Here is a 27,042-nt window from a genome sequence, read left to right as displayed (position 1 = left end):
ATCAATGGCATCTATGATGTTGGGGATATGTCCCTGGGCATAGAAATCACCTTTCACTGTAGGCAAATCCTCCACCTGAGGGAAAACGATGTAGCTCCGCATGTGTTTCAGAAGGGCAGACAACACTCTGGACAATACGTTGGGAAACATAGGCTGGGGCATCCCTGATGCCATGGCCACAGTTGTTTGAAAAGAGCCACTTGCAAGGAAATGGAGCACTGACAGCACCTGCACTTGAGGGGGGATTCCTGTGGGATGGCGGATTGCTGACATCAAGTCCAACTGGGTACACAGTTCCTGGATTGTGGCACGGTCAAGCCTGTAGGTGATTATCAAATGTCGCTCCTCTATTGGCAACAGGTCCACCAACGGTCGGTACACCAGAGGATGCCGCCATCTCCTCACATGTCCCAGCGGACGGTGCCTATGAAGGACAACAGCAAGCACAGAGTCAAACAACTCAGAGGTACGTACCCACAGTTTACACAGAACACCAATCATACACAAAAGGTGGCCTGTATGTGTGTTGAGACTAGGCTTAGGTATGTGTGACGCAGTTGAAAATGAAGCCATATGGGCCCCTGAAATGGCGGCTGCCTGACATCTAAAGTGGGACAATGGGATGTGAGGTAACTGCGCTGGCGTTGTACACCGTCGCGGTAGGCGGTCGGAGACCGCGCCGCAATGCTGCATTGGTTTTAGCATTGGACCCTATGGGTCCCAGGAGCCAATCACGATGTATGTGACGGTACGCACCGCGGGGGACGTGACCGCCATTTTCTATCTGTTCAATCACTCGATACCTGATCTTCGACAGGAGAGGACCTACACTGCAAGTGCTGCTGTGACCTCGGTCTGGAAGAGACAATGGCTCGAGTGTATGGGGAAAGGGCCCCTTCCTTCACATCAGAGGAGTTGGAGAAACTTGTGGATGGGGTCCTCCCCCAGTACTCTCTACTCGATGGTCCTCCAGACAAACAGGTAAGTACACAGGGAGCAATTGTGTGGGCTATGCCTGTGTGGAGAGGGATGGATGTTAGAAGGAAGGGGGCAGAGTGCTGCGTGCATGAAAGATGGTGAATGCATGTGCCACATGGCAAGGGTAGGGATGGGGGCCAATCACTTTGACGGTGCAGTTGGTAATGACTTCTCTTCTTCCCCTGTACATTTCATGTAGGTCAGCGCCCACCAGAAGAAAGATATTTGGCGTGCCATCGCCAAGGACGTCCGGACCCTGGGGGTCTACCACAGACGGAGCACCCACTGCCGGAAAAGATGGGAGGACATTCGCCGCTGCAGCAAGAAGACGGCGGAGGCTCAGCTGGAGATGGCCTCCCAACATGGGAGGGGTGCCCGTTGCACCATGACCCCCCTGATGTTCAGGATCCTGGCGGTGGCCTACCCGGAGTTGGTTGGGTGCTTGAGGGCATCACAGCAGACACAAGGGGGTGAGTACACTCTCATTCTGCTGACTTTACGCACAGTGGAGTTGTCTGGGTGGGGGAGGAGGGCTGTGGGTTTCCCTAGGCCAGGGTGAGTTCTGTAGGCAAGGTCTCTCCGTAAAGCAGGCCATGTGGCACGCCACCCCACCTCTGTAGACTGCCAAGTACAGCGATTTATGCCCCTGTGTCATCTATGTGTGCAGATGTCATCCATAGCCTTGTAGGCCATTTCCCAGAAATCGAACATTGGAGCCCAAGAGAGTGGAGTAGTGCAGGGGGCTTCTGTGTCTTGTCCGCCAACAGTAGCGGTAATCCATGCACTCAACATGTCTTTCTTCTGTCGTCCCCCCCTTTTTGTGGTCTCCCTGTTCTTGTGTGCATTAGCGTCATCAGGCGGAGGAGCAGTGGCACCGGAGCACGAGGGAGCTGCATCCCACATGGCCCTGGAGGGCGAGACTACGGATTCAAAATTCACCAGTGGGACGGAGGGCGAGGGGAGCTTCACGGTGGGTACAGGAGCTGACACCAGCGACACGGACACGTCCTCTGATGGGAGCTCCCTTGTAGTGGCGGCAACATCTGTGCCCCCCACATCTACAGGTACAGCCGCCACCCCCCCTACCAGCACCGCCCTCCGAGCAGCCCCTCTGCCTTTGCCCCATGCCCGCTCACCCAGGAGGGTGGTCATCACCTTCGCCCCAGGCACCTCAGGCCCTGCCCCAGTCACCCCTGCTGCCCTCAGTGAGGAGGCCATTGACCTCCTCAGGTCCCTCACTGTTGGGCAGTCTACCATTTTGAATGCAGAAAGACAGTTGCAACAAACTAATGCATTCCTGGAGGGCATTCATTCTGGTCAGGCGGCCCTTCACCGAGCTTTTCAAACTCTGGCCTTAGCACTGATGGCAGCCATTGTCCCCCTCTCTAGCCTCCCCCCTCCAACTTCCTCCACCCAGACCCAATCCCCTGTACCTCTGCCTATCCCAAGCAAACCATCAGACCAGCATGCACACACGTCAACACAAAAGGGAATCTCATGCAAACATAAGCACCACACATCCCACAGGCACTCACGCAAGAAACACACACATGCAGACACACCAACATCCACTGCCTCCACTGTGTCCCCCTCCTCGTCGTCTCCCTCCTCCCTCCCTGTCTCGTCTACACTCACACCTGCATGCACTACCTCTACAGCCACTACGTCCCTCACCAGCATACCCACCAGCACACCCCGCTCACGTGCAGTCACCACCCCCACTACCATTCACACGTCTACTGTGTCCTCTCCCAGTGTGTCTGTGACGCCCCCTCCCAAGATACACAAACGCAGCCACACACCCACCCAACAGCCATCCACCTCACAACAGCCTCCAGTGCATGCACCTGCACCCAAAGTCACCAAACGTACACCTCCTACTACCACCACCTCTTCCTCCACTCCCAAACCCCCTCCAGCTACCTGTCCCAGTGTGTCCAAGAAATATTTCATGTCCAGCCTTGACCTTTTTCCCACACCTCACCCACCCCGTCCATCTCATAGGTCCCGAAGTAGCACCTCAGCCACAACATCTCCTGGACCAGTGGTGCCTGTAGTCACCGGTATGAGGAGTGCACCGGCCACCAGGACAGCCAGTGTGGCAAGGAGCCACACCACAGCCAGTCTCCCACCTGTGAAGCATCAGAAGTTGGCCAGTGCCCAGCGGGAGAGGGGGAAGACTCCAGCCACCAAAGCCGCTCCCAGGGGTCCCGGTGGGAGTGTGGAGTCAGCTGTGACACCTGCCAAGGTGGGGAAGGGCCACAAGAAACCCGGCAAGTCTGGGAAGAGCTGCACGGCGGAGAAGACCGACATCATCCCCACTGTCCAGGAGGCCAGCCCCAGCCCAGCTGCCTAGGAGGCCACCGCCAGTCCCAACCCAGCTGCCCAGGAGGGCACCGCCAGCCCCAGCCCAGCTGCCCAGGAGGCCACCGCCAGCCCTAGCCCAGCTGCCTAGGAGGGCATTGCCAGCCCCAGCCCAGCTGCTCAGGAGGCCACCGCCAGCCCTAGCCCAGCTGCCCAGGAGGGCACCGCCAGCCCCAGCCCAGCTGCCCAGGAGGCCACTGCCAGCCCCAGCCCCGCTGATCCCTGAAGGACCGCCAGCCCCAGCCCCGCTGGGCCATGAAGGACTGCCGCTGGGCCATGTAGGACCACCAGCACAAGCACCGCTAGGCCATGAAGGACCGCCAGCACAAGCCCCGCTGGGCCATTAAGGACCGCCAGCACAACCACCGCTGGGCCATGTAGGACCGCCAGCACAAGCCCCGCTGGGCCATGTAGGACCACCAGCCCCAGCCCCGCAGGCCATGAAGGACCACCAGCACAAGCCCCGCTGGGCCATGAAGGACTGCCAGCACAAGCACCGCTGGGCCATGAAGGACCGCCAACACAAGCCCCGCTGGGCCATGAAGGTCCGCCAGCACAAGCACCGCTGAACAGGGCACCGCCAACTCAAGCACCGCTGAACAGGGCACCGCCAACTCAAGCACCGCTGAACAGGGCACCACCAACTCAAGCACTGCTGAACAGGGCACCGCTAGCCCATGAGCGGCAGGGGCACTGACGCAACTGGGTCCGTCACGGGGTGAGTGATGCACGCTGGGCACCAGTCCCCCTCCAGAACCAGTGGAGACCTCAATCCACTACCTCTGTCCTTCACAGGATGAAGCACTCTGGGCACCAGTCCCCCTCCAGAACCAGTGGAGACATCCATCCACTACCTCTGTCCTTCACAGGATAAAGCACTCTGGGAACCAGTCCCCCTCCAGAACCAGTGGAGAGATCCATCCACTACCTCTGTCCTTCACAGGATGAAGCACTCTGGGCACCAGTCCCACTCCAGAACCAGGGAGACATTAATCGACTACCTCTGTCCTTCACAGGATGAAGCACTCGGGGCACCAGTCCCCCTCCAGAACCAGTGGAGACATCCATCCACTACCTCTATCCTTCACAGGATGAAGCACTCTGGGCACCAGTCCCACTCCAGAACCAGGGAGACATCCATCGACTACCTCTGTCCTTCACAGGATGAAGCACTCTGGGCACCAGTCCCCCTCCAGAAACAGTGGAGACTGTTATCCACTTGAGAGACTGTGGCTTTGCACTCTCCAGGATTGAACAGTGGGCAAACCACCCACTGTAGAGACTTGAGAGACTGTGGCTTTGCACTCCCCAGGATTGAACTGGGGGTAAACAACCCACTGTAGAGACTTGAGAGACTGTGACTTTGCACTCCCCAGGATTGAACAGTGGGCAACCCACCCACTGTACAGACTTGAGAGACTGTAGCTTTGCACTCCCCAGGATTGAACAGTGGGCAAACCACCCACTGTAGAGACTTGAGAGACTGTGGCTTTGCACTCCCCAGGATTGAACAGTGGGCAAACCACCCACTGTAGAGACTTGAGAGACTGTGGCTTTGCACTCCCCAGGATACATCAGTGGGCATTGAGCCCCCTCGTGGATCTGGTGTTGTGCACTCCTCCGGCTGAGGTGCCCCCCCTTCCCTTCCCTCTGAGGTGCCTGTTGTATTTCTATCTGATGCCCCTGCAGTGTTCTCTCTGTTTTGATTGTGTATCGAGTGTGGGCCTCTCCCATGCATTTTGGGCCCAGTGGTCCACGGACTATTAATGGTGCAATACCTGGACTTGTATTATTGGTGTATATATTTGTTTATAGTGTATATATATTTTGGAGTACTGTATTTTAATAGATTACAATTGATACAATCATTTCCTTTTGTCTTTGCATTCTTCCCGGGGGATTGGGGGGTGTAACTGTAATGTATCAACATGTATTAGTGTGTGTGTTGTAGTGGGTGAGGGTGGGGGTGGGGGTGTTGCGTGTGTGTGTCCCTGTTTTTTGCCTCCCCCCTCCCCTGTGTCGTAGGTGCAGTACTCACCGTGGTCTTTGCCACCGGCATTCGTGCTCCTGGTAGAGGAGCAGGAAGACTATCGCAGGTAGAATTTGGAGTTCCGGTTCCATGGTGTCCTCGTTCCTCGTGTGGTGTGTAGAGGTGAGCGTTTTCCCTTCCAAATTTCTGTTTCCGCCGTGTTTTTATCCACGGTGAATCCACCCCGGAAAAGGTGGCGGATTGGCCTGTCATAATAGTGTGGGCGGTATATTGTCTCCCGCCTGTCTGTTGGCGGTGACCGCCGCGCTGTTTGTTTGTACCGCTGTGGCGGTCGGAGCGTTAAAGTGGCTGTCTTTGTTGGCGGTTTCCGCCACAGTCGTAATTGCAATTTTTTTACCGCCGGCCTGTTGGCGGTCTTACCGCCGCTTTAACACCATCCGCCAGGGTTGTAATGACCACCTATGTGTCTGATGTAAGTCAGGCCTCACTGGAACTATATGTTGTTTAACAAGTTCTGCATTTCCTGACATGTGTGGCCCTACGATTGCTCTAGGGTTTGCTGACTCCTAATTGTTGATAGACCTTACCTGTGGTGTGTGTGTAAAGCCAAACATGTGTGGAGTTTTCTATACACTGCTCAGTGTATATGTTGTTGGAAAACTATAGTTGTTTATCCACCCCCCCACCCTCAAACATGGGCGTGGGTTTGTGAATTGGGTACCTCGTGCTGATGCTACCAGTATGTTACACATACATGTGAATAAGTGACTGTTTGGTAGGAACCTAGTATTCACACTCAGGTTTGGCACTTGGTACTATACTGGCAAGTCTAGTTACAACTTGCAGACCATGTGGCTTTAGTTTTGCTTTCCGTACACTGACATTTGTAGCCCAGGTCTTGGCGGAGGATATGCAGCATGATTCTTAGCTGATAACTGGCAGAACTCAGATTGCAAGTCAAAGCCAGTTGTTACCCATCTTGTAGGTTATGGATGTGCTATGTGTGATATGACCTTTGTAGGCTGGCCTGCCATGTACTTCCTCAGGGACATTCAATGATCTGTATTGTGATATGAGCTGTTACAAGTACAGTAGATGTAATTTCTGATTAACTTCTTGTGCCATTTCACACAATGCAGTTACTAATGTAGAATATCTGCATTTGTCTTCACAGCTGCAAACATGACTCCAGACCTGGTCCGTGAATTCCAGCGCCGGGCCATGAGATACCTGCACATCCTGCTGGTGGAGTCAGGGTTCCGGAGGATGGCCCGGCGATATCGCCATGAACGGGCCTCTGGGGCATGGAGAGCCTTCCCACAGGGTGGCCCTACTTTGCCCACCACAGCCACCACCAGCACAACCACCAATCCAAGCCAGGTGGCCCCACCCACAGCTGGGACTGTTGGTCCTACATCTGCTGGACTTCCAGGCCCCAGCATTGCCACCGGTGCATGACAGCCCACTAGGCCTGGCACCACACACACACAGACCTCCTCCACCGGTACCCAGACTGCCACAATTCCTTCTGTTGACCCTGCAGCCTTCCACAACATGGAACGTAAGATAGACCGTGTGCTGCGCACGTTTTGCCACCTGAGCCGGGATGTGCGCCACATTAACCGGCGTGTTAAGTCTATTAAGAGGACCCTCCAGAGACCAACCTCTAGACATTTTTAGATGGACATGATTCCCTCCCCTCCCTCCTCTTTCCTTGTTCTTATAGTTAGTGGGCTTAGTGTTAGGTTAGTATAGGCTGTTAGTTTAGTTAGTGTTGGTGGGTTGGGGTGGGGGTCCAGATTCTTTATATTTTTACTTATTAAGTGTGTGGGTGGGTGTTAGGCTATGTTGGGGTTCTTGTGTGTTAAAAAAAAAAAATACAATTTGTTTTTTTTTTTAAAACAAAAAAATATATATTTGTTTAGGATAGTATAGTATGTGTTTAGGTTAGTATGTGTTGTCCTCCATGTGTCCCGTCTCATAAGGAGGGCGGGGGTAGATGTTTAGAACATTTTTTTGCATGTGATAAGTAAGTGTAGCTTAGGTTAGTTAGGGACAGTTGTGGGTAATGAGTAGTCAGGGTAGATAAGGGTAGGCAAGATTTTTCCCTCAGTTCCCTCTTCTCTGATTAGCATTTAATAAATATTTGGTTAACCCTTAATAGTATGTGTTGAATGGTACTTGATCATGGGTTTGGATTCAGTGTACATAACTTTTGTACTATAACATCTGTGTCCTATGCTACAAACAAATCCCAACTGAGCTGTACGATTGGCAGCTAGCCCAGAGCTACCTTGCAAAGTGTTGACTCTTCGTTGCAACCACCAATCACAGTTAATATGGATGACAATGTGTTTCTGTTGATAAGTGTGTTTTGAAACTCACAAACAGTGCTTCCAGACTTGGTATTGGGGAAAGAGTTTTAGGTCTGACTGCAGTGTGATGATCATGGACACCCTTATAAAATGCGTTCTCATTGGCAATCTTGTATTCTTGTCTTAATGACTCTCATACATCATTTGTGACACAGTTCAGCATGATTACCTATCTGTATGTAAACTCAGACACCTTCATTTATGCAGTTTTTGTAGTGTTTGCTTAGATTAGTGTGCCATGTTATTTGTGTTATTTTAGCATGTTGACAACATTTTGCGGTGACTATTTGATGACTCAGTTATCCCCTGAGGAAGCATTCTTCTGTCCAACACAGCATGATGGTGTATGGTTTCTCACTTCATCAGATTTGTCCCTCAGGATGGGCAGAGTATGATGCAATCATGGGCACTGTGCAGATTTCTCTGACTACATATTATCAGGATAGTTGTATTGACAAGCTACGTAATTTGACAGTAGGCACATTTCAGTTATCTACTGCACTGTTGATATGTCACATTACCCAGAGACAGATTTGTTGTGTAAGTGCTATTTATTGAAAAGTGCTGTAGTGCCATCTGTACATTGTCCATGATTGTGAGTCCATTATAGTGACATCTTACATTGTGATCCAACACAAGGGTTTACCAAAATGCTTTTGACATGCTGGGGTTGATGTTTCAGACAGTGCAGAGGGACAGAATTTGCCAATGAGTTGGAGAGAGACAATCACTGGGCTGGGTGACAAGATATACAGTGGTTTGCAGAACAGTGCTTGAGTACAGTTGTTGCAAGACTGGCAAGTTACAAAGCGCAGGACCTTGGTAAATGTGGGCCATGTGGCAGGGACTAGTGCTTCCGGGTCAGTTTCCTTGTGAATATGATCTGTTCCATGTCTTCTTCTTCTGATGTGTGTGTTGCCTCCTCTGTCCTTGTTGTTTTTGGTTGTGAAGGGGCAACACACACCTCAGTGTTAGAAGACGTGGAGTCAGACATCCCGGTCGCTGCTCCCTGTGAAGGTCTTTAGGGCAATACTGCAGCAAGGAGGATCTGGTGGTTCTTGAGAATAGCAGCCACATCACGATGGTAGGCAGCCAGGTCGGCCCTGAGGGTGTCATGATTGCATTCGTGCATGCAGTGGAAGGTTTGGGGTGCGAGGTGTTGTGGCAACACCCTTACTGCAGTGGCGAATTCCTTGACAGTTTCTTGTAGTCCTTGCAGGATGGATGTTAGGGCTTGCATAGCTGCTGCCTGATCTGCAGATTACATCATGCACAAACGCACCCCCTCTAGGCTGGCTGCCATATTTTGCGGCTCCACCCGCACCTCCTTGGCCAGCTCCCGCTGTACCCCAACTACAGTTCCCTCAAAGCTGGTGCCAGTGTTGTCTGAGTCCTCAGCTGTATTGGAGCTGGCAGTTCTTACAATTGGGGTGGTGGATGGATCCTCTGTGATGGCTGCTTGTTCTGTGCTCCTCCTTGTGACTGAAGTTGGGGTCTAGACCTTTTGGATAGCCTCCTGGGGAATGTTTATTGGCTCGTCATCCATGTCATCAGGGAAATCTGGGACAGGCATATCCGCAGGAGATCCATCTTCCTCTGCAATAAAATCAAATCAAATCAAAATCATTAACACTTATAAAGCGCGCTACTCACCCGTGCGGGTCTCAAGGCGCTAGGGGAAAGGGGGGGTTACTGCTGCTCGAATAGCCAGGTTTTTAGGAGTCTCCGGAAAGTGGAGTGGTCCTGGGTGGTCCTGAGGCTGGTGGGGAGGGAGTTCCAGGTCTTGGCCGCCAGGAAGGAAAAAGATCTCCCACCCGCCGTGGAGCGGCGGATGCGAGGGACGGCAGCGAGTGCGAGACCAGAGGAACGGAGGAGGCGGGTGGGGACGCAGAAGCTGAGGCGTCGGTTGAGGTATTCCGGTCCCTTGTTGTGGAGGGCTAAGTGTGCGTGGGTGAGAAGTCGAAAGGTGATCCTTTTGCTGACTGGGAGCCAATGCAGGTGTCTCAGGTGTGCGGAGATGTGGCTGTTGCGGGGTACGTCGAGGATGAGGCGTGCCGATGCATCTTGAATGCGTTGCAGGCGATTTTGGAGTTTGGCTGTGGTCCCGGCGTAGAGGGTGTTGCCGTAGTCCAGGCGGCTCGTGACGAGGGCGTGGGTCACGGTTTTTCTAGTGTCGGCGGGGATCCAGCGGAAGATCTTGCGGAGCATGCGGAGGGTGAGGAAGCAGGCGGAGGACACGCCGTTGACTTGCTTGGTCATGGTGAGAAGAGGGTCCAAGATGAAGCCGAGGTTGCGGGCGTGGTCTGTGGGGGTCGGTGCGGAGGAGTCGTCCCAGGCGGACGGGGTGTTGCCGAGGATGAGGACTTCCGTTTTTTCAGAGTTCAGCTTTAGGCGGCTGAGCCTCATCCAATCTGCGACGTCCTTCATACCCTCTTGTAGGTTGGTCTTGGCGCTGGCGGGGTCCTTGGTGAGGGAGAGTATAAGTTGGGTGTCGTCGGCGTAGGAGGTGATGATGATGTCGTGCTTGCGAACGATGTTGGTGAGGGGGCTTATGTAGACATTGAAGAGTGTAGGGCTGAGCGATGAGCCTTGTGGGACGCCGCAGATGATCTCGGTGGGTTCTGAGCGAAACGGAGGGAGGTAAACTCTTTGGGAACGGTTTGAGAGGAAGGAGGCGATCCAGTCCAGGGCTTGGCCTTGGATCCCGGTGGAGCGGAGGCGGGCGATTAGGGTGCGGTGACAGACGGTGTCGAAGGCAGCCGAGAGGTCGAGGAGAATGAGGGCGACTGTTTCACCGTTGTCCATCAGGGTTCTGATGTCGTCAGTGACTGAGATGAGGGCGGTTTCCGTGCTGTGGTTGGTTCGGAATCCGGTTTGTGAAGGGTCGAGCAGGTTGTTGTTTAAAACAGGGTACAAATAGTGTGTCTGTGTTGTGGCAATTTTGATGTGACGTGCCTGCCTTTTGATGAATTCACTTTGTGATCTTGTTTTGTGTTAATTGCTCCAGTCTTTCAGATGGGCATTCTTCCAGGCCTATGGCCCACCTGCATGTCACATGTATGTTATTGAGTTATTAGACTTGTCAGCCTCATCGCCCCTAGGTGTTGGTTTATGCCAAATAGAGAATTGCCACCTTCTTTTCCTACTCAAGCCTCTGTCTACATCTATTCTCATGGTGAGACCTTTCACTGGCTGTGGGTGTTCTGATGGCCCTGGCAGAACACTTAACAATCTGGTCCTGCCCCAATCTCTGATCTTTCACATCCACTTAAATGTATTTGACATGTGGCATATACTATGCATGGCAATGTTATGATCTGATAGGATGTTGACATTGGTAATGTGTACTGCTGATGTTGGGGAATGTGTGTTACATTGGATTGCCCTGATAATCATATCAGTGTCCTATTTCCTCCTCTGACTGTGTAGGTGTATTTCAGTGACCAGTTACATGTACCCCCCCCCCTCAATGCTGTTGTCTGAGCAGTATGACATTTGGCATGTTGCATTGTTACCCAGGCACAGGATGGACCCTGACATATGCAGCATGGGTGTGTCCTTAGTGCTGTGTAGCTCCTATTGTTGTTTACATTGGATGATGTTTGCGACAACTATGGGCATTGACATTTGAGAGTACTGGGGCCTTTGTCTTATTTCTGGGGATTGTTGAAGTTGTCATCCTCACCCCCTAATTTAGGTGTGTATGATCCATGGGGAGGTTACTGCCATTTGCTACTTGAGCTGCACACAGAGCAGAGGTGGTAGTGGCAACTGTTGTCGCAGTTACATTCCAGTTGTCAGTATGGCTAGAGGTTGTTAAGAGGGCCCTAGGTAATGTAGGGGTATGGTGGCTGACGTGTGCCGGGATGTCAGTTTGACGTTGTGGCCTTCTCTTCTGGCGTGGCTTTAGCTTTGCTCCATTGTTGGCATGACAGCATGCCCCCATGGGACTGTTGTTGGTGTTGTGTAATGGTGTGCCCCAGGTCTTCTCAGAACGGGCCATGCTCCCCTGCCGTGCCCCATTATCCATGCCATTCCATGTATAAGATGACTTCCATGCATTTTGTGGTCGGTATCCCCCCCCCCGGTTGTAGATGACATTATTGCATTATAATTCCCCATGCGACTTACCCTGCATGTGCGTTGCCTCCTGGTAGTCTGCGCTGTCCTGTCCTTGGATTCCTGTGACGATCTCCTCAGGGATGACAGCTGCGACCATCTCCTCCATGTGGTCCAGGGCCTCCTGGTGTGCTGGACTCCCCCCTCCAGTCTGCAGTTCTGCCTTCCTGTTACTGGCCATCTTTTCCTTGATCCTGCGCTTGCAGTCATGCCAGCGTTTCTTGCACTCGATGACTGTTCTGCGTACTTCTGCCACACTGTTAATCTTGTCGACAATTTGTTGCCATATAGCCTCTCTCCTACTGATTGGAAACTTTGAGGTGACAAACAGTTGGTGCTGGTGTTCCGTCACCTCTTTAACCAGGATTTCCTGCTCCTCTGCACTAAAGCAACACTTTCTTTTCTTCTTAAAAGTGTCCTGGTTCTTGTGTGGGTCATCCCGGCTGGTTTTTGGTCTGCTGTCATCTTCCTGGGGTCTTTAGTGGCATCTGGGATCCATTTTGGCTCTCCTCTGGTGAAATGGCAGTGTTAGCAGGTTTTTTTGACGCTATTGCGTCAAAAAACGGCACATATCCAGTTTGCGCGGTCGTAAATCGACCCACAGTCATTTCCACCGCGTTAACGTTGTTTTGCTTTACGACTTGATGCTGCAGTGTGCATCAAAAATAATTACTCCCACCTGTGGTTTGCGCCGCCGTTCATCAAAGTATAAATATGACGCCCGCACAGCGCACCAAAAGGGCGTTAGCCGGCGGTAATATTTTTTACGCAAAACTGCACCAGAGCAGTTTTGCGTCAAAAAGTATAAATATGGGCCTTTATTTTATACCACACCGCAATCTGGCTAACCATGCGGCCAATTCAGAAAGGCACGTAATAGTATATAAAAGAGTATTGCTCTACTATCTTTTTACTTACTTCAACACACCTTTGTGAAAGGTCTCCAAAACATCTAAAATGAGAATAAAACAGGTCTATTTAGGAGAAATTCATATGCAATTAGTACAAATAGAATAAGTGTACCTTCATTAAATGTTTTCTTATAGGGAGTTACACATTTTTGAGCTGATTCACTAAGGTGTTTTAAAAAAAATAATCATATATTCTTATGTACTTCAATGTTATTGTTTCATTCTATACATACAGCTGTAACAGTGTTAAATAATGTATTTTATAATCAAATACAGATATTGTTTCTTACTGTTGTGGCTTGAGTGGGCCAAGAAACTATTTGATTCAGAAAACTACATTGTACATTCTTCTAACGTGTATCCTAATGTTCAGTGTCGGCAACAAAAGCAGAACTTTAGGAGAATTGTGAACTCAGTTATGTATTTATAAATATCTTGTCCTCAAAGTCATCTTGTTCTCTCTTCATGAGAACATTCTGCCACCTGCGCAATAGAGAAGTATTTGTTAGAATTAACAATTTTCTGCTATGTGTATCTACATCTATATCTATCTGATCTGCTTAGCTTCAGCAAGGAAGTGTTGGCAGCCATGTTGGGACTCGGCTTCAGCCAAGTCCCAGAAAAAAAGATTTAAAAAAAGTAAAGGGGCCATGGTAGGGAGAATACCTTGATCCCTTGATACCTTGGGTCCCAGAGAGACCCCCCACCCCAAGAGCAAAAAAATATTTTAGGAAAATTTTGGCAGGAGCCGTGGTAGATCCACCGGAATATTTAAAAAAGTGCGGGCTCCCGTGCTTGTTTAACTGCAGTGCTGCAGCGCCCTGGTTTGCCAGGCCCCGGGGAATTCAAATTTTTAATGTGGCAGCTTCCACTGGAGCCCCGGGACAATTAATTATGGAGGGCATCCTAGCCCCCCACAGCCCCGGTGACCACCACCTCCTTGGGGCAGTATTGTTAATGAAATGTGGGGGAGCACTCGGCCCACCTGCAGCCCTGGGGACTGCCACCTCCCCGGGCCACACAATCCAAATCTAATGCAGGGGATGCCTGGTCCCCCCTCAGCCCTGGAGACTTCCACAGGCCTAAATTTCAAAAAGATAGGGGGTCGGTTGCAGACCTCCAGGCCCTGTGACCACCACCATCCTAGGCCTATTTATGTTGGGGGGGTCCCCCTCATGGAGCCATTGATTGCCCTGGGAACCACCACCTCCCAGGGTCGGCTCCTGCTATGTCTCGGGGTGCCAACTCCTGGGACATAACTGTTTGGTTCAACTTGGCAGGAGCTGACAGCTCCCGCCAATTCAGGGCAAATACTCCGCTCGCAGTGAGGAAGAGCTGTCAAACAGCTCTCCCTCACTGCAAGCGGAGATTTACTCTGTTTTCCTGTCCATGGAGATCCAGGAAGGGAAACAGAGGAAGCATTGCTCTCAGAAAGAGGGAACTGCTTAAGCATCTCCCTCTCTGTTACAGCAATGCTGGCTCCCAAATGAGGTGGGGAGCCAGTTGAGACTGTGGGGGCCTTCAGGCTTCCCCCATGGTCCCCAACATTGTGATTAGGTGCCCTGGAAGCACCCAGATCACATGGTTGGGCCCCGGTGGATGGGGACCCCAGGGCGGAAATCACACAGCCCCCCTCCCACCAAAAAAATTCATAAGGCTGGGCCCTGGGGGTGGGTTTTCTGGGGCAGCGATCAGCCTGGGGTGGGGAAAAGAGTGGCCCCTCTCTCCCCCAAAAAATAAAAAACATTTAAGTTTGGCTTCAGGAGATATGGTTCCCGGGCCAAGATCAGTCTGGGTATGGGGTCCGTGAAGCCCATTTCCCCCCAAAAAGAAATAAGAAATATTTAGCCCATGCCCCAGGGGAATGGGGTCCCCGGAGCTGAGATCAGCCTGGAGAGGGGAGCCATGCGCAGTAAGGGGTTGAGTGGTTATGGGGTTGGCCACAGGGTCGGGCAGGTCCTGCTGTGCACGGTCGAAGGTCAGGCACAGCTCGGGTTAGGGGGTTATAGAAGTTGGCCTCAGGGCCCGGCCGCAGGCCAGACCCGGTGGCCAACCCCTGCTGCACATTGCCAAAGGCCGTGCACAGTGCGGGGTTGGGTGGCTATAGGTGTTGGCTGCAGGGCCTGCCTGCAGGCTGGGCCTTGTGGTCTGTCCTCACTGTGCACAGCTGAAGGCCATTCACAGTGGTGGTTGGTTTAACGTATAGTAATGAAAATTACTTCTCATTAATAAAACCATAGAATTTCACTGAAAAAACAAAGATTGTGGGGAAATTATAGTTAACTTAGTGCCCAACTTATAGTTACTTGAAAACTGTAACTATAAGAGGTGAATTTCAATTGTTTTGTGCATTTAAAATGTGAGCCTAACCATAACATCACTGTAACCTTTGTTTTGTGGGTTTTTGCATAGACTATGTATGTGTATATATATGTCCACCAAAGAAGCACTACACTCCCGGAAGCTTTCTAAACCAAATTCCTTTATTTCATGCCAACAGATTTCCATCAGACACCACGGCGCGTTTCAACATCCTGTCTTTTTCAAGTGGTTTTGTCTGTTGTTTCCAAAACATTTCCAATGTCATAGTCTTTTATGCTGCATTCTGGGAATAGTAGTCGGTTGTTTAACACACCTGAACATACTTGTGACTTAATTGTAACATTTCAGCACGATCCCTTCACTTTTATATACAATAATTCTTGATGTAATTGAGATTAGTATTTCATGATGTGTAATACTTGTGGCACCTCGGGCATTCAACTGTCATCAACATCGCTCAGTGCGCTCAGTTGGCATTTTAATCATTATCAGTCCATTTCCCTTTGTAAATTTTATCTCTCATTCATGTACAGTTTATTTAAAACAATAGTTAAGTGCAGCAACCGGACTCCCATTGCCACTGAGTCCTCCTTCAATGGCTGGCCGAATAGACATCAACAGATTTTAACGGATAATTGCTCATTATATGTTGCTGAGATTGTCCCAACTTGTTTGGAGTTGCGCCAGGTGTTAGTTGAAGGGAAACATTCCAATTTGGAAGTCTTCAAGTGCATGCATACATATTCTGTTATAAATGGAAAGTATTTTAGCATTAGGTTCGAACAGAACCCTCTTTAGTGAGATCTCTGGTCGGTTGAAATGACAATAGTCTTTTTGAATACAGTACTTGCTGTGCTGCTTACTGTTTTTCACAAGAAGATGCATCTATCATCGGGAAGTGCCTCAAGGGATAGAAGTCAAGGTAGCGCTTGAGTGGACTCCACATAAAAATCCCAGGTGCAAGATGTTAGGGAGATTTTTCAACAGGGGAACTTGGGGTGGTGGACCTGGTGAACCAAACTTCACGCACAATCTAACACTACATTACTTGTATTTTGGCTACCTGCTTTGCATGGCTTATGTTGTCTAGTGCTTAATGTATTATCAGAAAGGGTTTGTGCAGATTTAGTCCAAGCAGTAGGTGATGGAGAAGATTAAATTGGTTCAAAGGGTAGGACTACAGCCCATTAAGAATAAAATATGTATGAGTGAGAATTCGTGGTGCAGGGCGAACAGGTTCTAGTAATAGTGTGTTAACTGGGAAGATAGTCAGAAGCACAAGAACCTACTGCACATACCCCTAAACGATGAATTTGAGTGAGAAAGAGGCCCTCTGATATACCTACCAAATTCCTTCTCATGCCCCTCCAAGTGTTGTATAAAGGTTAGTAGAATGCAAAGGGATCTTTGAGTTTGATTGCATGATACCTTTTCCCTCCACAAGATCAGTTAGAAGAATTATGTCTGAGGGAACCCTATCCTAATTTTCAATCAGCTTTCCTAATCTGCTCCACAAGGTGAGTTGCAAGCACAAGGCCTGCAGCACCCTTTCCTTGTTAACCTGCATGAATAACCCATAAGGAGTGATGTGGGCCAAACAATCTAAATGAAGCGGGACCCCACTGAATGGGACTCCTGCTCATACTAGGTACCAACAATATGGTAAGTACAGGTGTGAATAAATATGAGAGTGAGTGGTCTCTCTAATGAGGATGGGAGGTTCTTTCCTGAACTTGGTACCTTCAATATTGAAAGGGTAGCTAACTTACAGATGGAACTGAAGGGTCCTAAAAATGAGATAGATGTTGAACAACAGCCTCTCTTCAGATAATCACATGTGACAGTACACAATCATAAGTAAGAATCTCAAGTCTGCAGTATTAGAAATACCACAGGGCAATTGCAACACCAAATTATTTTTCTCAAGGACAGATTTAGAGATTATTTTCAAACTGCTCTGCCCCCTCCATATCTATTTCATCAGATCACTGAACCACATGAGGACAAAAAGAGTGAGGGCACTAAATAAGAGGTTTTGTTACACAAGTTCCCCATACCGGCCAATGGGACTAAGGATGCAGCAGTTAAAGCTCCCACAAAAGGAGCATCGCTTGCAGGGCTCCCTGCAGCTGGAGCACGAGAAAACAATGCAGACGCAAGCACTGTATTATATCACCGACTGATGGTAAAAAACTTGGAGCAGCGGTACAAGCAAGAATAAAGATGCTGACTCCACTATCCGGGATTGATATAGGGCCACTCTGGGTTTAAACACCTCAGTGTCAGTCAAAATAACTTTATTTCGGCTACAAGAGCCAAAAAAGCACAGCAACAATAAATAATTACACAAGATTAAATAAAATATATACAGTACCTGTAATTAGATAAAATAAACATTCTTACAAAAAACATTATACAGATAAACGTTTCTTTCTGACAATTCAACTTGCCCCAAGGAATTTGGCAACAGCAATCACTAGCATCGGAAAAGTGTCTGATATGAGAATTCGGAGGGCTGAGTTGGACATGTGGACTCTCAGCAGTCTACAAGCCGGTGCCAGCCATTTCCAGCATGAGGCAGTGTATGCAGGGTATACAAAAAAGGATGTGAGGGAGGTTTTAAATGGGTGTTTTGCAAGCTGGGCAGATGGTTGTTTCATCATGTGACCAGCGACTGGTAAGAAGTCTTAATGGCAGGGTGCCAATGCGGAACTGGAAGTAAAACATCCTTTCTCATGGCACTGTGATTAGGTCCCAGAAAGCATCACATTTGGACGTCCCTTTTAGGTTGGCGAAGTCACATGATAGTGTAGAGTGAAGAGCAACCCTTATTTCTTCAGAGTCTACCATGTGCCAATACAATTTTTTGAGGTCACTTTTTGAAGGGAAGGAGGTAGTGGTTGGAGAATCCCAGAGTTCTCTAAGCCCAAGCAAGTAAAGTAGCCCCTTGCTGTGTCTGAACCAGGTGATATTATGAGAGTGGTCAGCTTCTAAGATGACCTGCAGGGCTATAGTAAAGGAGGCAAGCTCTGGGTGGTCCAAAGATGCCACCAATACAAAAGGGGAAGTACGCGGGCTTTGTGGTTAATGCCTTTCATGCCTAGGTCTTTAAAAAGGTGGAAGAGTGGAGTACTTGGTGGGAGGGACACTAGATTTCTTAAAAAATTATTTTCAGAAATGTTTCTTTCTTGGGCTTTGGCATAGCCCCAAAGTTCAGCCCCATAAAGGGCTGAGCTCACTGCCTTGGTTTCATATATCTGGATTGCAGGGCATATTGGTTTATTATGTTAGAGGTTAAAATCCTTTATTAAAACCCCCGTTGTTTGCTTTAATTTTAGTGCTTGCTTTGCAATATGTGATATCCAAGACATTTTTTCAGTTAACATTATGCTCAGGTAACTAAAAGTGCCAACCTTTTCAAGTGGGGTTCCCTCGAGAATAAACTTTCCTCTAAAGGATCTGTGGGGATTAAACATCATCAATTTTGTTTTAGAAGCATTGATTTCAAGTCCCAGTGTGGAGCAAAATTCCTCAAAATACATGAGGAGTTTATGTAATCCACTTGGGGTCTTGGATATCAGGAGTGTGTCGTCTGCAAAGAGCAAGACTGGAATTTTCAGTGCACCTATCGATGGTGCTCAGCCTCCAGTCTGAGTAAAGAGGGCACAATATAATTAATGTACAGGGAGAACAGGGTGGGGGCAAGGACACACCCTTGCCGGACACCCCTTGACACCTGAATTCTGTCAGTTAGCTGCCCCCTGTCATCCCACCTGACACATGCATAGTTACCCTCATGGAGCCGAATTGGTAGTACAAGAATGTGCTCGGGGATTCCCATTAGGGAAAGATCTTCCCACAACTTGCTACGGGTTACTAGGTTGAATGTGGAATTCAAGTCCATAGAAGCAACATAGAGGTTCCCTTTGCCAATAAAAATGTTTTTCCAATATAAAAGCAGAAACCTGAGGGCTTGCTCAATGGTAGATATTTTTTTTTTAAACCTGCCTGGAGGGGATTAAGGATGTCCCGTTCCTTAATACAGTCTTGAATCTTGCCCAAAGGCAGTGACAGAACACTTTCTGCACACAATCTATTAATCTAATTGGCCTATAGTTACAGAGGAGGCTTTTCCAGACCTTTTTAAAAATCGGGACAACAATGGCATCCTTCCAAGACTCAGGGATTGGCGTCCCAGATGCTTTTGCATTCGCTATGATGGTGTTATATCTTGACCAGATTGTTATATCGGTTAAGAATAGGTCTGCTGGAACACCATCCAAACCAGGTGCCCTACCACGTTTTAGAGAACCTAAAGAATATACTATGGCCCATATTTATACTTTTTGACGCCAAAATTTGCGCCGGCTAACGCCATTCTGAAGCGCCATGCGGGCGGCGTATTAATTGAATGACGTTAGCCGGCGTTAGCCGCCGGCGCTGTCTGGTGTGCGTTAAAAAAAACGACGTACACCAGGCAGCGCCGGCGTAGGGGGAAAATGGCGTATGGGCGTCCAGAAATGGTGCAAGTCAGGCTGAGGCAAAAAATTCGCCACAACCCGATTTGCGCCATTTTTTTACGACGCCCATCCCCCATTGAAATGACTCCTGTCTTAGCAAAGACAGGAGTCATGCCCCCTTGCCCAATGGCCATGCCCAGGGGACCTCTGTCCCCTGGGCATGGTCATTGGGCATAGTGGCATGTAGGGGGGCACAAATCAGGCCCCCCTATGCCACAAAAAAAAAAAAATATATATTTACCTGGACTTACCTTAATGTCCCTGGGGTGGGTCCCTCCATCCTTGGGTGTCCTCCTGGGGTGGGCAAGGGTGGCAGGGGGTGTCCCTGGGGGCTTGGGAGGGCACCTCTGGGCTCATTCTGAGCCCACAGGTCCCTTAACGCCTGCCCTGACACAGGCGCTAAAATCCGGCGCAAATGCGGGTTTTTTAGACCCGCCCACTCCCGGGCGTCATTTTTGCCCGGGAGTATAAATACGACGCATATGCATCGCAGTCATTTTTTAAGACGGGAACGCCTACCTTGCATATCATTAACGCAAGGAAGGTGTTCACGCCAAAAAATGACGCTAACTCCATGAACTTTGGTGCTAGACGGCGTCTAACGCCAAAGTATAAATATGGAGTTAGTTTTGCGTCAAAATTGCGTCAAAAAAAACGACCCAATTTCGGCGCAAACGGAGTATAAATATGCCCCTATGTCCGCTTGGGAGAATAGGTGCAGCACTGGAGGGGCGGGTGTTAGGGTAATATTTGAGCAAGTGTCCTTATGTCCAGAGGTTGGGCTGTCATGGTCGTAAGAGTACAACCCACTAAAGTGGTCTACCCAGTCCTTTGGTGCAATATTAGTTGTAATGTTCAGTTCGCTGTTTGCTGGGCCGTGTGCTGCCAGGGACCAAAATGTGCTACAGTTCCTCCCTTGTGCAGCGTCACTAAGTGCTGCCCATCACTTGTTCTCTTGTTCACGCTTAGCTTTGTCGATAGCTGATTTGTTAGACTTTCTGGCTGAGCGAATTGCATTTACATCCTTAGATTTGATAGCTTGGATTAAATGCTTGCTTGAGGAACGGCACTCTTTATTAAACCAGTGATGCCTACCCTTAAGCCTCTTACTATCAGAGGCTATGTCTACCGAGAAGAGGGCCGCAATACCCTTGAAGCATAAGATGTGAGATGAGCTTATTTCCTCATTGGGGATTGCGGGGCCCGCCTCTAAGCCCATCAATGTGGTCCTCAAGGTGTTGTTAGCAGCGTCGATGAGTGTACGTTGGGCCAGAATCTTGTTCCACTCTAGGTGGCATTTGTCATTAACCAGACTAATTCCCTTTGGTGCTTTTACTGAGGTGTTGATCATGGACTGGTGGTTGCACAAAGCTGACATATGGACTGAAAGAGGATTATGGTCACTTTCAGATCTCTCAATAACCATCATGTCAATGACTAGGGGCCATAATCTTATGTTGACTAGACAATAATCAATTCTACTAGTATGGTTGACTTTGTGATATGTATGACAGCCCTTTGCGTCTGATTTGGTCCTGCCATTAAGTGCCCTGAGTCCGAATTCCATAGTCAATGATTTTACTTGGACAGCAACGTGTGACCACCTTTTAATTGGCGGTATATCCAGGGCAGGGATAGAGCATACCCGATTCTCGTCGTGGGTGGACCCAAGATCATCCCAGTCAAGAGGTGCAAATGTGACATTGAAGTCACCTGCCACAATGATTTTATGAGACTGGGGACAGTTTTGCAAAAATGCCTCCAGAATACAGAGAGTTTTGGAAACCCGACCCCCCCCAACCCCTCGGGTATAGATGTTAAAAATAATCACAACCTCAGTGAATTAAGCCATACTACTACTCTGAAATTTAGTGGTAGACTGCAGAAATCTTCTCATTCAAGTGACGCTGATAAAAAGAATACTTCCTCATCCACCCTTCTTCCCTTGACGGACTATCCAGCAGCCAGGTTTAGAATTATTGTCTCGTTCCTTGGACTCCACTCCTCTGATTTAATGAGTATTTAGAAACAATTCCCTAAATCCAGGTTAACCCCATTTGAGAGTGTGTTTGAAGCATACTAACCCAACCGGGCGAGGTGAGCAAAAGATTGGTGGAGAAGTCAGTGTGGGGTGAGGTTTGCAGCTGGCAATGGAGGAGAGGTGAGTACATCAAAAAATGGGATGTTGAATGTGAATGCAAATGTGTACCTTGAATTTTATGCAAAATAAGTGTGAAGCACCAGCTGATTATTTACACAAACTTAAATAATTCTTTGAGAGATACTCTGGTATAGCCTCTCCCACAAATATGGCTCAGGATGCAGCAGGCTTTACCTTTTTGCAGGAAATGTCACCATATGTAAGGAGTCAGTTGAGGACTATCTGCATCAAATGGCAGACTAAGAAGTTAGCCTAGTTGGTGACAGTCACCAACCATTGTGGGACTTTGCAAGAGGGAAAGAAAAAGAATGCAGAATCGAAAATGATACATTTAAAGTTACATAACATGCGCAGAATGACTGGGGTGGGGAACCATGTTAAAGAAGGAGTTAAGTGGGGAAGGAAATGGATGATAGAGTGCTGGGAGATGTAATGAAATGGGCCTGGGGGATGTCCTGGGAGCAGGAGGGTCATGTTTTGCTTCCAGACATCTGGAGCACTGGAAACAGAACTATCCCAACATTGCATCTCATGCACCAGCCCTCTCTGATTAGTCTGAGTTTCTTCTGTTTATTCAAACTCCTATCCTGAGGTTTAGGACAGTCTAAGAGGTTATGACTGTGCCAAAAATACCTTAATTCCAATAGATAAAAAAGCACCAATGGAGATTATGGGGGTCATTACAACCCTGGCGGACGGTGTTTAATCGGCGTTAAGACGGCCAACAGGCTGGCGGTCTTTTTTTGAGTATTATGACCATGGCGGTTACCGCCATGGTCATCCGCCGCTTCTCCGTTCCGCCCGCTGGAGACCTGGGTCTCCAGCCCGGCGGCCGTGACAATACCGCTGCCGGTATTTTGACCCGGCTGACCGCTGTGGATTTCCAGCGGTAGGAACCGCCATGAAATCCAAAGTGGTAAGCACTATCAGTGCCAGGGAATTCCTTCCTTGGCACTGATAGGGGTCTCCCCCACCCCCCACCCCCACCCCGACTCCCTCCCCTCCCCACCCCGACCCTGACATTACCTTACACATACACACCTGACACGCACGCAGGCACCACCAACACACATACACGCACACACACTGACATACATGCCAACATCCACACGCAGTCAGACACGTACACCCACATTCACACATTCACGCACACATTCGCACAGACATACCTACAGACATACACGCACTCATTCCCAAAACACGCAACACCCCCCCTACATACACAGATGCACACCCCCATGCACCCACACAACACACAACACCCCCCTCCCCTAACGGGCGATCGACTTACCTGTTCCGTCGATCCGCCAGGAGGGGATGGGAGCCATGGGGGCAGCTCTGCCGACACCACACCGCCAACAGAACACCGCCACGCAGAATCACAGGACGTGATTAGCTGGGCGGTGTTCTGTTGGCGTGGCGGTGGAGGTGGAGCAACCTCCACTTCCCCGCCGCCCGCAAGTATGGCTGTTGGCGGCTCTCCGTCTGAAAAACGACGGAGGGCAGCCAACGGTCATAATACGCCGAGCGGCAAACCACCACTACTGGCGTTCTTCTGCACGGCGGTCTTGTTGAAAGACCGCCGAGGTAGTAATGACCACCTATGTCATTAATGATATGCACACTACCTATCTCATTGAAATGGGTGCTAGCTGCTCACTTAAAAAACTTCTGAATGCCTCACTCTATCTCTCCATGCATGCGGAGGGACATAATTGGTATTTCATCAGGATTCTCACCATATTTACGAACCCCTATCATTTCCCTCTGACCTGTTAGCAACAACCATTCCTTTTTGCTCAGCCCAACTTCCCCAACTAATTTGTTAGAGAGGGGCATTCTCTGTAAGCTATGTTTTACACTATTTTGCAGTCCATAATGTGTGTTTTTAAATATAACCCATGAACAACATTGAGGGCAAAATTCACTCAAATAATGTGAATGAAATTACTGTGGCGGTCATTCTGACCCTGGCGGTTGAAAACCGCCAGGGCAGAGTGCCGGCGGAAGCACCGCCAACAGGCTGGCGGTGCTTCATGGGCAATTCTGACCGCGGCGGTAAAGCCGCAGTCAGAAAAGGGCAACCAGCGTTTTCCCGCCGGTTTACCCCTGCCCCAAAGAATCCTCCATGGTGGTGCTGCTCGCAGCACCGCCATGGGGATTCAGACCCCCTTCCCGCCATCCTGGTCCTGGCGGTAAAAACCCCCAGGAACAGGATGGCGGGAACGGGTGTCGTGGGGCCCCTGGGGGCCCCTGCACTGCCCATGCCACAGGCATGGGCAGTGCATGGGCCCCCTAACAGGGCCCCATAATGATTTTCAGTGTCTGCCTAGCAGACACTGAAAATCGCGACGGGTGCCACTGCACCCGTCGCACACCAGCAACTCCGCCGGCTCCATTCGGAGCCGGCTTCATCGTTGGTGGGACTTTCCCGCTGGGCGGGCGGGCAGCCTTTTGGCAGTCGCCCGCCCGCCCAGCGGGAAAGTCAGAATGACCGCAGCAGTCATTTGACCGCGGTGCGGTCTTCTGGCGGTCTCCGCCCGGCGGGCGGTGCCCGCCGCCCGCCGGGGTCGGAATGACGCCCTATGTCTCCTAATTTAACTGATATGCTTTCATAGGTACCATCCACACTGTTGTACACAGCGGGCAATGAAGTAGAGTTCATATCATGAATGAAACCAAGAAATGTGTACGTCGACCAACAGAAGAAGCTAACCAGAATACTCCAGTACCCATTACAACCTACGTCAGAGGAAGGGATCCACCCTATAAAAGATTTGATAAAGCAAGAAGCTTTAGTTTCTGTTGATAGTAGATTTAACACCACAAGTCTCCTGATTCACATAGCAGGAAAAGCTGACATGTACTAATTCATACTGGACCTTAGGGCCATTAATACTATGTTTATCCCAACATTCCCTGTGGTCACCAATCCTACTACCATCCCTTCTTTCATCCCTGAAAACATCCAGTGGTTTACTGAAGTTGTCCTTTGTTTCGCTTTTTTTCCATACTCAGACATGTAAAGAGACAGAGGGCCAGATTAAGATCTCAGAGGATGGGTTACTCTGTCACAATGGTGGCAGATATCCTGATGGCTGAATTCTAAACCCCATTATTTTCTAAGGGATTTAGATTTTGACAGATGGGCTATCTGTCACCATTGTGATGGAGTAACCCATTGGCTACGATCTAAATCAAGCCCAGAGTCTCTTCTCGTTCACATTCCAAAGGTCCCAAAATTTGTAGAGCTGACTAGGGAGTTATGGAGTCCCATTTAATCTTTTCCTAGGACCAGAAGAATGATATAGGTATGCTGGTTTTTCAACAGGGTTGTACTTCAGTTCAATATGTTGAGCCTATGCTTCTGGCATCTGTTACACTAGATCACTGCAAGGAGGCCTCCATCTCCTTATCGATTTGCCTAATAAAGGCCATAAGCCTTTAAAAGTGAAATTACATTTATGTAATCTCCGAATGTGATATTGTGTGCATGAAATATCTGCTGGCAATAACTGCATGTCATTCATCAGTTGCTCCACCAATTACTGTTTCCCAGATGCCAGCCTGACTGGGCATGACTGGGTTTTGCAAACAATAGATCCTAGGCTATGCTGAGATGATGAAGCCTTTGAGAGTATATATCAGAAAAGACACCCAAGAATACTTGCATTGGTCTAGTTAATCTGAAAATGTATTTATGAAAATTAAACAAATGACTTCTGCACCTGCTATAAGGCTACGTAATGCCAAACCTTTTGCAATATAAACGTAATGGATTTGCATTTGGAGTATTGGAACAGAGTCATGGGGATCAGAGAAAGCCAATAGCTTATTACTGTTCAACTCTGGACATCGTCACAGCTGGGCTACCGTCAGATAATCCTGATTGCCACTAGCATGATGATGTTTTTCAATTTATATCAACCAGTGAAAGATGGCTTAACACTGTGCGACACTTTATGTAACAGAAAATATTTAACACATCACTAAAGCATTCAACTAATAAAGCTAGTCTTAGTTCCTTGACTTTAAGCAAGTAGAAATTAAGATGTGTAAACAATCTGCATTGGGGCTTATTTGCAGTTCTGGCCTCATAATGAGCAAAATATTTGGAATATGGTGGTGATGCTCTAGCACTATTTTTCATTTAGCAAAATATATATTCATCTGCACATCATGTATACATATATATAGTGTGATGTTTGTTTTGAGATAGCCATAGTTAATGCATGCATCAGTTTAAATAACTCAAGCTAATATGAAATTATACTTTTGACTGCTGTGTCCTTTCTCTCTTTCTCTCATTTCAGGAGCCAAGCTGCAGCAGTACAAATTAATGTGAATGTTACACTTGCTTAAGTGCCTGTAAGAATTGTTTATCTGTGTATGTTCTATAGAAAATGGAATAGAGAATTTCTGCACCTGTGCCTAGAACAGCCTGACTGTGATGTATCATCCTACTACAAGATACCTCTTGAATTCTGATACCTTCCATTGTACAAAGAGTGGGAAGAAGGTTAAAAAAATGTTATCAAGAAATGTTTGATCTTGAGTTCCCTCCTCTCCCTGAGAACTGTGGGGAGTGTTACAAACTGTGGACAATTGGATGTTTAAATGTTGCATTGCTGAACTAGATAGATTCAGATGCCTCTTTCAACTCTCTTGAGATCATATGTCTTAGTTGCTCCTACACTAAGAATTATTGTTACCTGACTAAACCTTAATTAGATTCTGCCTTTTAGAGACTTTCCTTGATGACACCTTCTGCTTGATTTCCCTCATTCCCTCTAGACCTCTTAGCTTAACATGTTGGTGATTTTCCCTTCAGTTGAAACTGAAACTTCTCGATTCGCTTATAACAACTTTAAATAATCTGCCTTTGTATTTGCTATTTTAAATTGGTTTGAATTATACTGACCAATGTACTTATATGATGATCATTGAATTATGACAAATTTGAATCCTTTGAATTTGTAACTTTACAAATATGCTAATAAACCTTCATGGTTTGCAGATATACTACTCTCTGTCATCACAGTGGAACCTAATGTGCTTCACTGTCATTGGTGTATTGGTGAATTGTTGATTTTAAACGTCAGCCCAGGACTAAAGCTCCATCTGCTTGCATGTAGCTTGTATTTGAGTTTTCACCATCAATCTGCATGATGCACACCCCATCCGTACTGCAGCAATGTTCAAAGAATTGGAATTAGGATGGGTGGATTTCCAAATCAAAGTTGAAACTGTGGTCCATAATCTGATTTGATACTTGCCAAATTCAAACAGCAGTTGTTTTACA

This window comes from Pleurodeles waltl, chromosome 11, assembly GCF_031143425.1.
Source record: "Pleurodeles waltl isolate 20211129_DDA chromosome 11, aPleWal1.hap1.20221129, whole genome shotgun sequence".
Lineage (NCBI taxonomy): Eukaryota > Metazoa > Chordata > Amphibia > Caudata > Salamandridae > Pleurodeles > Pleurodeles waltl.
The sequence above is the reverse complement of the archived record's forward strand: the minus strand, read 5'-3'. Positions refer to the sequence as shown.